Below are 13,195 nucleotides of genomic sequence, written 5' to 3' on the forward strand. Positions count from 1 at the left end.
TAAATACTGTGTTGGAACTTTCTTCCCCACAAACTTTGTAATATCCTCTTTCATATTTAATATGACTCTTCAACTAGTAAATAAAATAGGCTTCTGCATAGAAGCATATAGCATATTCCACAGCTTCCAAAAGAACTGTGCTAATTTGGTAGCCACTAACCTCATGTGGATATTTAAATTTCAATTAATTAAAATTACATAAAATTTAAAAATGCAGTCTCTCAGTTCCTCACATTTCATGTACTCATTATGCACATGTAGCTATTAGTTAGTGCATTGGACAGCACAGATTTAGAACATTTCCACGTAGCAGAAAGTTCTATTGGAGAAGGCTGCAAATCAAGAGTCCTGGAAAGGATTTCAGGCGTAGGCACTCAGAATTTCAGGAAGTGTTAAAAACGGCAGAATTATTTAGCCTGGAAAGAAGAAAGAGGCCTGGCCTCATGATGGTCTTTGAATGACAGAAAGGATGCAAAGAGAGGCAACCAGCTGTTTTTCATCACATATTGGGTAGAGACAGGAGGAACCGATTTAAAGTACAATGGAGGGATTTAGGTTAAACTGAAAAAGTGGGGATTATTAAAAAAGTGAATGACTTTTGGGAAGTATCCCCTTCATGGCTTTCCATGAGAAAGTCACATACCTAGTGAAATCTGTACATACGTATCACTGATAATTAAGCTACACACTTAGGTCTCTTTTCTAAACTCAGAGAAATAGTTATTCAATCAGTCAATCAATTAATCAATCAATTGATCAATATTTATGGGGTGGGTACTATGTAACAGGCACTGTATGAGAGAGAACTCAATTTTAGAGGAGGACTCTTACAATATCACAGTCCAGGAATGAGAGAGAGAATAAATGCATAAATAAATAAATAGTTTCAGGTAATAAAAGGGGTAAAGAAGAGGACAAAATAGCACAATATTGAGGAAGTGATGGTGGGTAGCACATGAATTTGGGAAGTCAAGGAAGGCCCATGAGAAAAGTTGATATTTGTGTTGAGATTTCTGTAGAGAGGAGAAGGCAACCTTAAGAGAATCAGATAATCCAGGGGAAGACTACTTTCAGTAGAAGACACAGAACATGCTAAACCCTCAAACTTCACATATGAAGGGGAAAACAAAAGTCACTGTGTGCGAATAATGAAGAAGGGGAAGAGTGGCTTGAGGTAAGTTTGAGACACATGCAGGGGCCAGTGGGCTGTGATATGGAGTTATATGTTATTCTGGTTGCAAGAGAGCCAGTGGAGGATTTAATAAGATCTTTTTGTCTCTTCTTTGACAACTGGGATGTGAAACTGAGGGGAGGAGAGGGGCAAAAAGGGCAGTCAGTGAAAGATATCATGGTTGGACTACAGATTTATCCATAGAGATATCAATCAGTTGTCAGACTGAACATGTCTGGAGACAGGCATTGGTTTTACAGTTGGCACAGTTGTGGTAGCCAGGAGCAAGCAGAGGTAGACGACTGATGATGGAAATCTTGGGAAAGAATGGATGACTCAATATTTCATTACTTACTCACATGGAAAATTCATTTCTCCAGCAAGCATTTGGTGTTGAATTCTAAGACTTATATAAGTCAATCTAATTCTGTCATTTTAAAAAAGATTCATTAATAACTTTAAGCAAATTATTTCCTTTTTCAGTTAGCACGTACTTCTGCTATCAGTCTTCTGTATCTATAAATTAATAACTTAGAACCATACAAAAGAAGTTGACTATAAATTTAAGCAGATGTGGTCTAGATTTAACTGATGATCTGTTCAGTGATGATCTTTGAAAGTTTTCTAAAAAAACTCCACAACATATCTTAATAATTATGTCTTGCTTATTCTTATAGTTGCATAAAAGAAATGCACTGAATCATTTATTTTTCACAAATATGTTAGAAAATATCATTAGAAATATATTTCATTCATGTAGGATTTATTGCTGAGTATGTCAAGCACTGTGCAAAGTGCTGAAATAATCAAAAGCTAGTAGAACCTAGTAGAGATTTGTCTCAATGAAAGCTATGTTATGATCAAAACAATTTAGACAGTGAAAATTCAAATAAATATAATGCATCACTGTGTAGCTATAATATAACGCTTTCTGGGCTACTTATGGTCTATTTATTTCATCTCCATAACTCCAGGGCTCCTGTTAATCCTTAGGTAGTCAATGCAGAAATAATCAAGATATCATGTTTAAACGGATCAAGAAACTAGCTTTATAATGGACAGGACACATTCTGTCAAAGAATTTTGCAGATGTTTGTGAATGGATAATTTAATTTCTGCATTTTGTAGGGAAGGCAGGGAGTGAAACTCGTAAGCAAGTTCCTTATATGTTCTAACAATTGACCTAGATAATTTAACATAATTATGTAATATAATCCTCACAACAATTCCAGATACTTTTTCCCTGTTTTCAACAGAAACTGAGATTTAAACATATTGAAGTTTGTCAAATTTTATCTAGCTACTGCAAAGCCTTGTCTATCTCCTTTAGGAGACCGTGTACTTTTTACTTTATCACATTCAGAATCATTCTGAAGACAATGTTAGAATGATTCAAACAGAAGGGATTTCAGCATCTTAACGTATATTTTGTGTTTGTAAAGTATTTTCATCTATATGTATTATGTGATCCTTAAAATGACTCTTGTTCTTGATATTCACATTGATAAAAGTGTTTTGTAAAAAATGATGCACTAGAGGAATCCTTTCGATGTCTTCTCAATGGAAGTGAGTTTAATGTAATGAGGTTTATTTTGAGGCAGAAAAATAAAACTATGCCTAAGAGCTTAATTAAAGAAACATCATTGTGTTATACCCTCCAAATATTTTTGTGAGATATTCTGGACTACCTGGTTATTTTCTAGAACTAAAGACAACAAGATATTACTCATAATTTTCTAAGTATACCATATTTTACCTACTTCCCTCTCAGTTAATTACAATATTGATGGGGGGGTAGCTCAAATGAGAGTTGTGTTGAAAATCACCAATATTACAGTGATTCATGACCTTATTTCTTAGCATGTAGACTAAGTCATTCTACAGATAAAATATTCCAGTGTTAAGTGTAGTGTCCCTTATTAACATTGAATGCAAAAACTTTTTATTCTGAAATAATTTTAAACTCTTCGTGGAAGTTGAAAAATAGTACAGACTTCCCTGTACTCTTCACCTATCTTTCCTCAATGATAACATCTTACATGATCATAATACAATAATCAAATTCAGGAGGTTGGTACAATACTACTAACTAAATGACAGACTACATTCATATTTCAACTTAGTCTTTAATTTTATTTATATTAATTTATTCTTCAACTTAATTATTTATTGATGCTTCCTTAGGAGAAGTTTCAACATGTTTCTGTGTAGCTGTCAATAGGTGTCAATCTTTATATTTACAGTCAGAAATTAGGAGTGGAATAGAAGACTTTTTTCTGGGGAGTAAAAGAAAATTCTATGAGTTATTCCACGGGGGAAAAAAAAAGGGAGATCTTGTCTTCCCTTTTGTGAACTAGCTAATACAGAAACTTCCATCTTTAGGCTGGCTCACTATAGCCAAAAGAATAGAAAGAAGAATAAAAACACAATCCACATTGAATAGAATCTCGTTTACAAAACAATAAAATATATTAAAATATAAAATATATTATATCATCATTAAAAAATCATTAGAAGACAAGCAAGAATTCCTTATGGAAATTGAAATACATAAAAGCTACTGATAGAGGCACCACTCAGATTAGGCAATGAGGCAGGGTTATTCATTTATTTTAAGAGAACTTCATGATATGCTTTTAGGAAGGCCAGCTTCTCTTGGCTGTTCTCTGGCTGGAACACCTGGGGCAGAAAACTCTTAACTGGTGACAGTATCATTGCAATTTAAATGTCCAGAATTAACTGTAAAATCACTAATAAGATCATAATTTGCTTTTAAAATCCCTGTCCCTGAATTTTAAACTTTCATTTGATTATACTTTTGATCATTTCTCTTGTATTTTTCAACACTGAAAACTATTTAACCTGCAATATTGAAAGTATACTATTATAAAACAATCATTCAGATTGAAGTTATTCAGTTCACATCAATATAATCAATAAACGGCACAACTTTCTGTATGTTAAAACATTTCCTGATTGTGATACATAGCCAAATAGTGGTTTAGTTCTGGAAAGAAAAGGTCAATAAAATCAATATTTTGATATCACCGGTCTTGAACCAAGCAATGATAATTTTCAGTAGAAAACTATTCAAATATATTAGAAATGTTAAGTTTGGCTCTATACAACTGATTTGCTCATTAAAAAAACTGAGTTAATTTTTAATTTTATTTACTCAGCATTACTTAAAATTTTATCCCAACTTGCAGAGGGCTATTTATATGTCTAAACTAGAGAAAAATAACCTTTTAAAGCGCACACTACATAACAGAAATTATTCTAAGCATTTTACACAGACAACTCAATCATTCTAAAATCATCCAAGCAGGTATTTTTATATTTTCTTCATTTTTTTCGGATGACTATACTAAGGCAAAAAGGGACTGAAGGGAGGATTCCTCATATTGGTTGGAAGATTGGATTGGGTGAATCTGTAATCTCTTTTAACTCTAAGATTCTGCAATGTTACTAAAAGATATGTATTAACAACAAGAAGGATGGGAGGAATACTAAGTATCACCACACACTTATCCTGTTAGAAACAGATCATCAGTTACACTTGCTGATTTACTCACAAGAATTTGAAATTAGTTCTGTTCTCACTTTTTGGGAATGAGATTTTTAGTAAAGTAGTCTCTACAATAACATCTTCTACAATTAAGGCCTAGGGATCTGGCCTCTTAAACTATTTCTCATAAATAATAATTTAAAAAAATATTAAGAGTATAGAAAGAGTGAATATAGAATGCCCATACTTCCCAAAGCCATCTATAGATTCAACACAATCCCTATGAAAATCTCAATGGCATTTTTTCCCAGAAATGAAAAAAGAAATTCTAAAATTCATAGGAAATCACAAAAGACCTCAGATGGCCAAAGTAATCCTGAGAAAGAACAAAGCTGGATGGATCACACTTCCTAATTTCAAACTACACTACAAGCTATAGTAATCAAAACAGTATTGTACTAGCATAATAATAGATGCATAGGTCAACAAAATAGGATCAAGAGTCAAGAAAGAAACCCCCACATATGTAGTCAACTAATATTTGACAAGAGAGCCAAGAATATGCCATGGGAAAAAGGTAGTCTCTTCAAAAAGTGGTGATGGGAAAATTAGATAACCACAGCTGAAAAATGAAATTGGACTCCTATCTTACACCACTCACAAAAATTAATTGGAAATGAATTAAAGACTTAAACATAAGACTTAAAACTGCTACAAGAAAACATAGGGAACACTTCTTGACATTGGTCTTGACAAAGATTTTTTTGGATATGACATCAAAAGCAAAAGCAAAAATCAGTAAGTGGGACTACATCAAACTAAAAAGCTTCTGCACAGCAAAAGAAATAATCAACAATACTAAAAAAACAACCTATGGAATGTTAGAAAATATTTGCAAACCATATATCTGATAAGGGGTTAATATTCAAAATATATAAAGTACTTATACAACTCAATAGCAAATAAACAAATGATCTGATTAAAAAATGGATGGTGAATTAAATAGAAATTTTTCCAAAGAAACATACAAATGTCAACAGAATACATGAAAAGGTGCTCAGGTACTCAACATTACTAATCAACAGGGAAATACAAATCACAGACACAAGAAGATCCCTGTTGGAATGGCTGTCATCAAGATGACAAGAGGTAACAAGCATTGGTGAGGATGTGGAGAAAGAGGAACCCTTGTGCAGTGTGAATTGGTACAGCCACAATGAAGAATAGTATGGAGATTCCTCAAAAACTTGAAAATAGAACTACCATATGATCTAGCAATCCCACTTCTGGGTATATATCCAAATGAAATGAAACATGATTTTAAAGAGATGTCTGTGTGGGAGGGAGGGAATATGGGGATATGTGTATAAATACAGCTGATTGACTTTGGTGTACCTCAAAAACTGGTACAAGAGTGTAAAGCAATTATATTCCAATACAGAGCCAAAAAAATAAAAAAGAGAGATATCTGCACTCCCATGCTCATTGCAGTATTATTTATCATAGTCAACATAGGCAAACAACCTAAGAGCCTGTCAATAGATGAGTGAATAAAGAAGATATGGTATGTATATACAACAGAATATTATTCAGCCATAAGGAAGAAGAAAATCCTTCCATTTGAGATAAATGGATGGATATTTAGGGTATTATGCTACATGAAATAAGTTAGAGAAAGACAAATATTATATGATCTTACTTATATGTGGAATCCAAAAAAGCCAAACTATAGAAAGAAAGTAGAATGGTGGTAACCAGGAGCTAGAGATGGGGAAAATGTGGAGATGTTGGTCAAAGTGTATAAACTTCTTGTTAGAAGATGAGCAAGTTCTGGGAATCTAATATACAGCATTGAGAATATAGTTAACACCACCATATAATATACTTGAAAATTGCTAAGAGAGTAGATTTTAAATATTCTCACCACAAAATGAAATGGAATTTGTGACACTGTGGAGGTGTTAGCTTAAGCAGTGATGGTAATCATATTGGACTATATAAATGTATCAGGTCAACAGGTTGTACACCTTAAACATACACAATATTATATGTCAATTAAGTCTCAATAAAGTGAGGGAAAAAAGAAAATACATATGTAATAAATACTAGATTATTTTTCAACCATACTGAAAAGAATTAAATGAACATTTTTTAAATTAATATGTCTGTATGAAATAAATTATAAGTTAAATAATGCATAAAAAAAGAATCAAAACAACAGACCTGGGTGTCATCCCAACTTTGTTCTGCAAGTAATTCACTTATCACTCAGCTTTGATTTTGTCTTTTATAAAATATAAATCATGATACAAATCTTACAGGACTTTTTTGAGGATGAAAATTAAATAAGTGTAAAAAACATGCCTGATAATTAGTAGAGAATGTCTTTCCTAATCATTATTACGTGCTAAAAGAATGTCATTACAATGGAAACACATTAATGTTGGATGAAGAAGACTTACAAATTCACATATTTAGAAAGGAACCACTTGTCCAAAGTAACATGAAAAATGAATAAAACTTGTCCTCCTGAGTTTCAATTTATAATTTCAACTGTGAGACCTCAAAATTTTGGTATTTCTGCTGTATTTTAAGGTGCTTTATTGTATTTATTCCCATTTCTTAACAAACCTTAGAGTTCATCTGGGACGGAAAAAACATATTTCTGATCATGCTAGCACATTAAAATTGGCATTTAATCATCATAAAACTGGATAAATTTTGAATTCAGCTTTAAATCCAGAAACTTACTGAAGTGGAGGGCATTCTGTGCTTCATCGTATGTTGTTCAAATATTCTTCCCTCTTAGGATTGACTCTATATCATCTTTCTTAGATATTAAATATTTTAACTTGGTTCATGATTTATTCTTTTATGGAAATATTGTAGAGAGAGCTACATTTCAAGAAAATGATGTCTTGCTTATGGAAGGGAATTCTATATAGGAAAAACTGAAGCAATCTTGTGCAAAGAAATACCCCATGGAAATTTTCCGTGTGTGTTAAAATTGATAGAATATTTCTAAAATAATTTTTTTTAATTTAGGAAATGTTTCATCTAGTAGACTCTATAAATCAGCTTGAAGAGAATTTAATTTATCTCCAAGTGGGATGAAAAATAAAAAGACTGCCTTCTCTGTCCTCCTACATAATACTCAATATTCTAATAAGTAGTTCCAAAGCAGTATTTCAAAACTGGATTTTAGGCAACAAGAGCTTATGTCAGGGGGCTGTCAATGCCTTTAGGATGTTAACAAAAAAGTTCGTAGGTTGGTTGCATAATATTTTCTAGTTTACTTTTGCTCTTTCATCCAAAAGAATGTCCTTAATGTACACTTTTTCAGTCCATTGACATTTCTAATTTCAATCTTGAAGTTCATTTATTCTCTTCTCATTTTTTTCCCCAGTCATCATCATGTTATGGATACATGAAATGCATAGCTCTACAATACAAATCTTTATGAATTCCTATAAAAGCCAACATTTTTATTTCTATGTTAGAGAAGAAGAGATGCTCATAAATAATTGTGACCGAACTTGATTGCTGGGTAAACCAGTGAGAGGATGGAAATAAAAATTCAAACAGCATTTTGAAGACAGAGTTGTTGGATAGACTAACTGCTTCAGTAGGAAGCTGTATGCAGGAATTTTACAGAGACAGGTCAAACTCAGCAGAAGGTGCAACTGGGAAAAACATGGGACTGTAAGTTTAGTGAAACAAGTTTTATTTTTGGTTGCACTATCTGTGACCTTAGCCAAGTTACTTAACTATCTTGAGTTTGTATTATGCCATATATGAAAGGATAGAGTTGGATTCATAGAACTTTAAATACATTTACAACACAAAAATTTATATTAGTGTTGTTCACTGAGGCAATAAAATGTATCACTAAAAGAAATTTAAATTATATAGTTTTTTTGCACATGAAAGGAAAGAAAGAAAATTGAATGAAGACTTTTGCTACATATTGCTTGATTTGTTTTATCCTCATTTTCAGATAGGTAATATTTAGAAAAGAGCATCTTATAACTTGCTTAGGATCACACGGCTAGTAAATTGATGGACTGCCATGCAAAGTCTTGAATTGTTTCCCAATACCAATCTCCTTCTATTATATAGCAATTACTCTCAAAAGTCAGTGACTATGCTTGTTTTACAATAGAAATTCAAATTTGTTTCAATGTTTTCACCTACTGGGGTGTGTTTGGGTAGTCAGGAGTTAAAAGTCTTTAGTTCCACTTTTCATGTTACATTTCTTAAAAATTAAGAAAGTAGATGGTTATTAATTAATAAATTTAAATTGTATTAAATGGTTTAAACTAGGTTGGCATTAAGACTTTTACTATACATTTTACTTAGAATAACAATCTTTACATTTTAAAGACAGTTTAACAATAGAAATTGTTTATGAGCCTTGTTATATAGTGGAGTTGCACAGCAGAATTTCTTGTATTATTTGATAACAAGTTCAGATAGAATGGAAAACTCAATAACTAGGTCTACTTTATAGGAATACAAACTTTTTTCAAATTTTGGCAAAATATATATTTGATTCGAGCCTCAGAAAGTGGATATAGATTAAATATAGCTCCTAAAAAGAATATTATTTTGTTTTAGTTTGTTCTCAGGAAAAAAAAAAAGAATTTATTAGGATTCTAGATGTGAAGTTTTTACTTCATACAAGGGAAGACTCCTTCAGAAATGTTTCTGATTAAGGTTACTTCATTTGCATTGTGCCTTTCTTTGTTTCTGTACTCGGAATCTTGTTAGGAAATTCCTTTGGATTATGCCTCATGTCCTAAAGCATTTAACATTCGTAACCCATTTTCTTAGAACTCGCTTTTCATTTCCTGTGCTGAGCAAGCCAGTAAATTTGACCTTTGATATATAAAGAATGTACTTCAAGAAAGATCGAGCAAGGAGAATTATGGTGCCCTGTCATCTTTTATACATTGAAAAAAGAAGATTTTTAGAAAAATTGTGAGCATGCATACAACTGAACAAAATATATATTTAGGTTCATAGCACATCTTCTTCCCAGCAGATTTATTTATGGATTAGATTACAGTCAATGCCTAATGCACTTTTTAGATTACTACAAAGATAAATAGCATTAATTTTCATTCTTATTGTTTTCATGTATTCCTCTAGCCATCTTAATTATTATTCAGAAGACAAGAATATTTAAACAAGTAACTTTGTTGCTATGTATTTCTAATATATTTAGTTTACTCTTCAGACAGAATATACAAGCATTGTATGTATGCATTTAGGTCTTGTAATTGAAAATAAATTCAAGGCATTTTAATAATAAATATGTTTTGTTCATTTGAAATATTCTAAGAAAGCATCTACTTGATATACCCAAATGTAACAAAATTTCTGCTTACTTTTCTTTGCCACATATGTTCAATATAAATCACACACAAAAAAAGGAAAGAAAGCATACTTAAGTAGCAACATTTACTAGTTTTATTTTACTGTATAAGAGTAACATTCAAGCAGGTGGCTCTGCCATGGTGGTGGTGGCAGTTGCAGAGGCAACAAGGCTGGAGGCAGAGAATGAGGGACAGCGGGCCCACCATCACTGTGGGCGGGGTCACAGCCAACAGCAACCTTCCTCCTGTGCCCCGTATGTCCCTCTGTTCCACTCCAGCATAATAGCTCAGCAAGTCCAAGGATACCTCCCTCTGATGACAGCCCTTACTCCAGGTCTGTCCACCCTTTGCAGCCACCCTTCCCCACCCTGGACCACCGCTGGAACACATGGAAGAAAACAGGAGAGAGGGAAGAAAACAGGAGAGAGATAAGAAAGATGGCAGTGAAGTAGAAGGATGTGGAATGCATCTCTCCCCACAGGTTCATCAGGAAAACACCAAAAGATGCACTAATTCTCACAGAGAACCAGCTGAACACCAGCAAACGACCATGGACACCAGAAAGGACTGTAAAGATCCTGATATAACCAGGACAAGCAACCTCTGAAGTCTGGACAATTCCATCAGAAGTCAAGTAGGAGGCTCTGGGGAGGGGGCACTGAATCCAGGATGCTAGACTACTAGGGAGTCCGCAGACACAGGGAAGATTAACTGCAGAGAACTCTCACAGAGCCCTGTATCAGAGTCTAAGACTAGGCTTCTTCCGACTGTCTGCAACTGCCAGTGCTGGACACCTCACATCAAACTACAAACAAGACGGGAACACAAAACCACCCATCAGCACACAGACTACCTAAAGCCATATTAACCTCATAGATACCCTAAAACACACAACCTGACACAGTCCTGCTCATCAGAGAGAAAAGACACAGAGCCACACACAAGAAAGCAGACACCAGACGCGCCCACCAGGAAGTCTACTCAAGACACTGGACAAACCCCACCATAAGGGCAGAGGGCAGAAACAAGAGGAATTACTACTAGGCAGTATAGGGAAAGGAGACAGCAAATACTATAAATTAGACAAAATGAGAAAAAAAAGAAACACCATGAAGGCAAAAGAGCAGGAAAAAAAACCCACAAGACCAAATAAATGAAGAGGAAATAGGAAAATTGCTTGAAAAAGAATTCAGAGTAATGATAGTAAAGATGATCCAAAATCTCAAAAACAAAAGAGAGAAAATACAAGAAACAGCTAATAAGGACTTAGAAGGATTAAAGAGCAAACAAACAGTAATGGACAACAAAATAACTGAAATTAAAAATACTCTAGATGATATAACCAGCAGAACGACTGAGGCAGAAGAACGAATAAGTGAGTTGGAAGATAGAATGGGGGAAATAACTGCCAGAGAGCAGGAAAGAGAAAAAAGAATAAAAAGAATGGAAGACAGTCTCAGAGACCTTGGTGAAAACAATAAGTGCACCAACATTTGAATCATACACATCCCAGAAGAAGAAGAAAAAAAGAAAGAGTCTGAGAAAATATTTCAAGAGGTTATAGTGGAAAACTTCCCCAACATGGGAAAGGAAATAATTAATCAAGTCCAAGAAGTGCAGAGAGCCCCATACAGAATAAACCCAGGTAGAAATACACCGAGGCACACAGTAATAAAACTAATGACAATTAAACACAAAGAAAAAATATTAAAAGCAGCAAGAGAAAAGCAACGAATAACATATAAGGGAAAACCCATTAAGATAACAGCTGATCTTTCTGCAGAAACTCTGCAGGCCAGAAGGGAATGGCAGGATATACTGAAAGTCCTGAAAGAGAAACACCTACAGACAAGAATACTCTACCCAGCAAGGATCTCATTAATATTCAACTTTTCTAAGTAGGAAACACAAGAGAAGGAAAACACCTACAAAAACAAACCCAAAACAATTAAGAAAATGGTAATCAGAACACACATGTCACTAATCACCTTAAATGTAAACAGATTAAATGCTCCAAACAAAAGTCACAGACTGGCTGAATGGATACAAAAACAAGACCCTTATATATGCTGCCTACAACAAACCCACTTCAGACCAAGGGACACATATAGACTGAACGTAAAGGGATAGAAAAAGATATTCCATGCAAATGAAGTCAAAAGAAAGCTGGAGTGGCAATACTCATATCAGACACATTAGACTTTAAAGTAAAGATTATTACAAGAGACAAGGAAGGACACTACATAATGATCAAGGGATCCATCCAAGAAGAACATATAACAATTGTAAATATCTATGCACCCAACATAGGAGCACCTCAATACATAAGACAAATGCTAACAGCTATAAAAGGGGACATCGACAGGAATACAATAATAGTGGGAGACTTGAATACCCCACTTACATCAATGGACAGATCATCCAAACAGAAAATAAAGAAGGACACCCAAGTTTTAATGACACATTAGACCATCTCGACTTAATTGATATTTATAGGACATTCCATCCAAAAACTGCAGAATACACTCTCTTTTCAAGTGCACACAGAACATTTTCCAGGATAAATCACATCTTCGTTCCCAAACCAAACCTCAGTAAATTCAAGAAAATTGAAATCATATCAAGCATCTTCTCAGAGCACAATGCCATGAGACTAGATATTAACTACAGGAAAACAACTGCAAAAAATACAAACACATGGAGGCTAAACAATTCACTATTAAACAACCAAGAAATCACTAAAGAAATCAAAGAGGAAATCAAAAAATATCTGGAAACAAATGACAACGAAAAAACAACAACCCAAAACCTATGGGATGCAGCAAAAGCAGTTCTAAGAGGGAAGTTTATAGCAATACAGTCCTACCTTAAGAAACAAGAAAATGATCGAATAAACAATCTAAACTTACACCTAAAACAATTAGAGAAAGAAGAACAAAGAAACCCCAAAGTGAGCAGAAGGAAAGAAATCATAAAGATCAGAGCAGAAATAAATGAAAAAGAAAGGAAGGAAGCAATAGCAAAAATTAATAAAACTAAAAGCTGCTTCTTGAGAAGGTTAACAAAATTGATAAACCATTAGCCAGACTCATCAAGACAAAAAGGGAGAAAATGCAAATCAACAGAATTAGAAATGAA

This window comes from Hippopotamus amphibius, chromosome 7, assembly GCF_030028045.1.
Source record: "Hippopotamus amphibius kiboko isolate mHipAmp2 chromosome 7, mHipAmp2.hap2, whole genome shotgun sequence".
NCBI classification, from domain to species: domain Eukaryota; kingdom Metazoa; phylum Chordata; class Mammalia; order Artiodactyla; family Hippopotamidae; genus Hippopotamus; species Hippopotamus amphibius.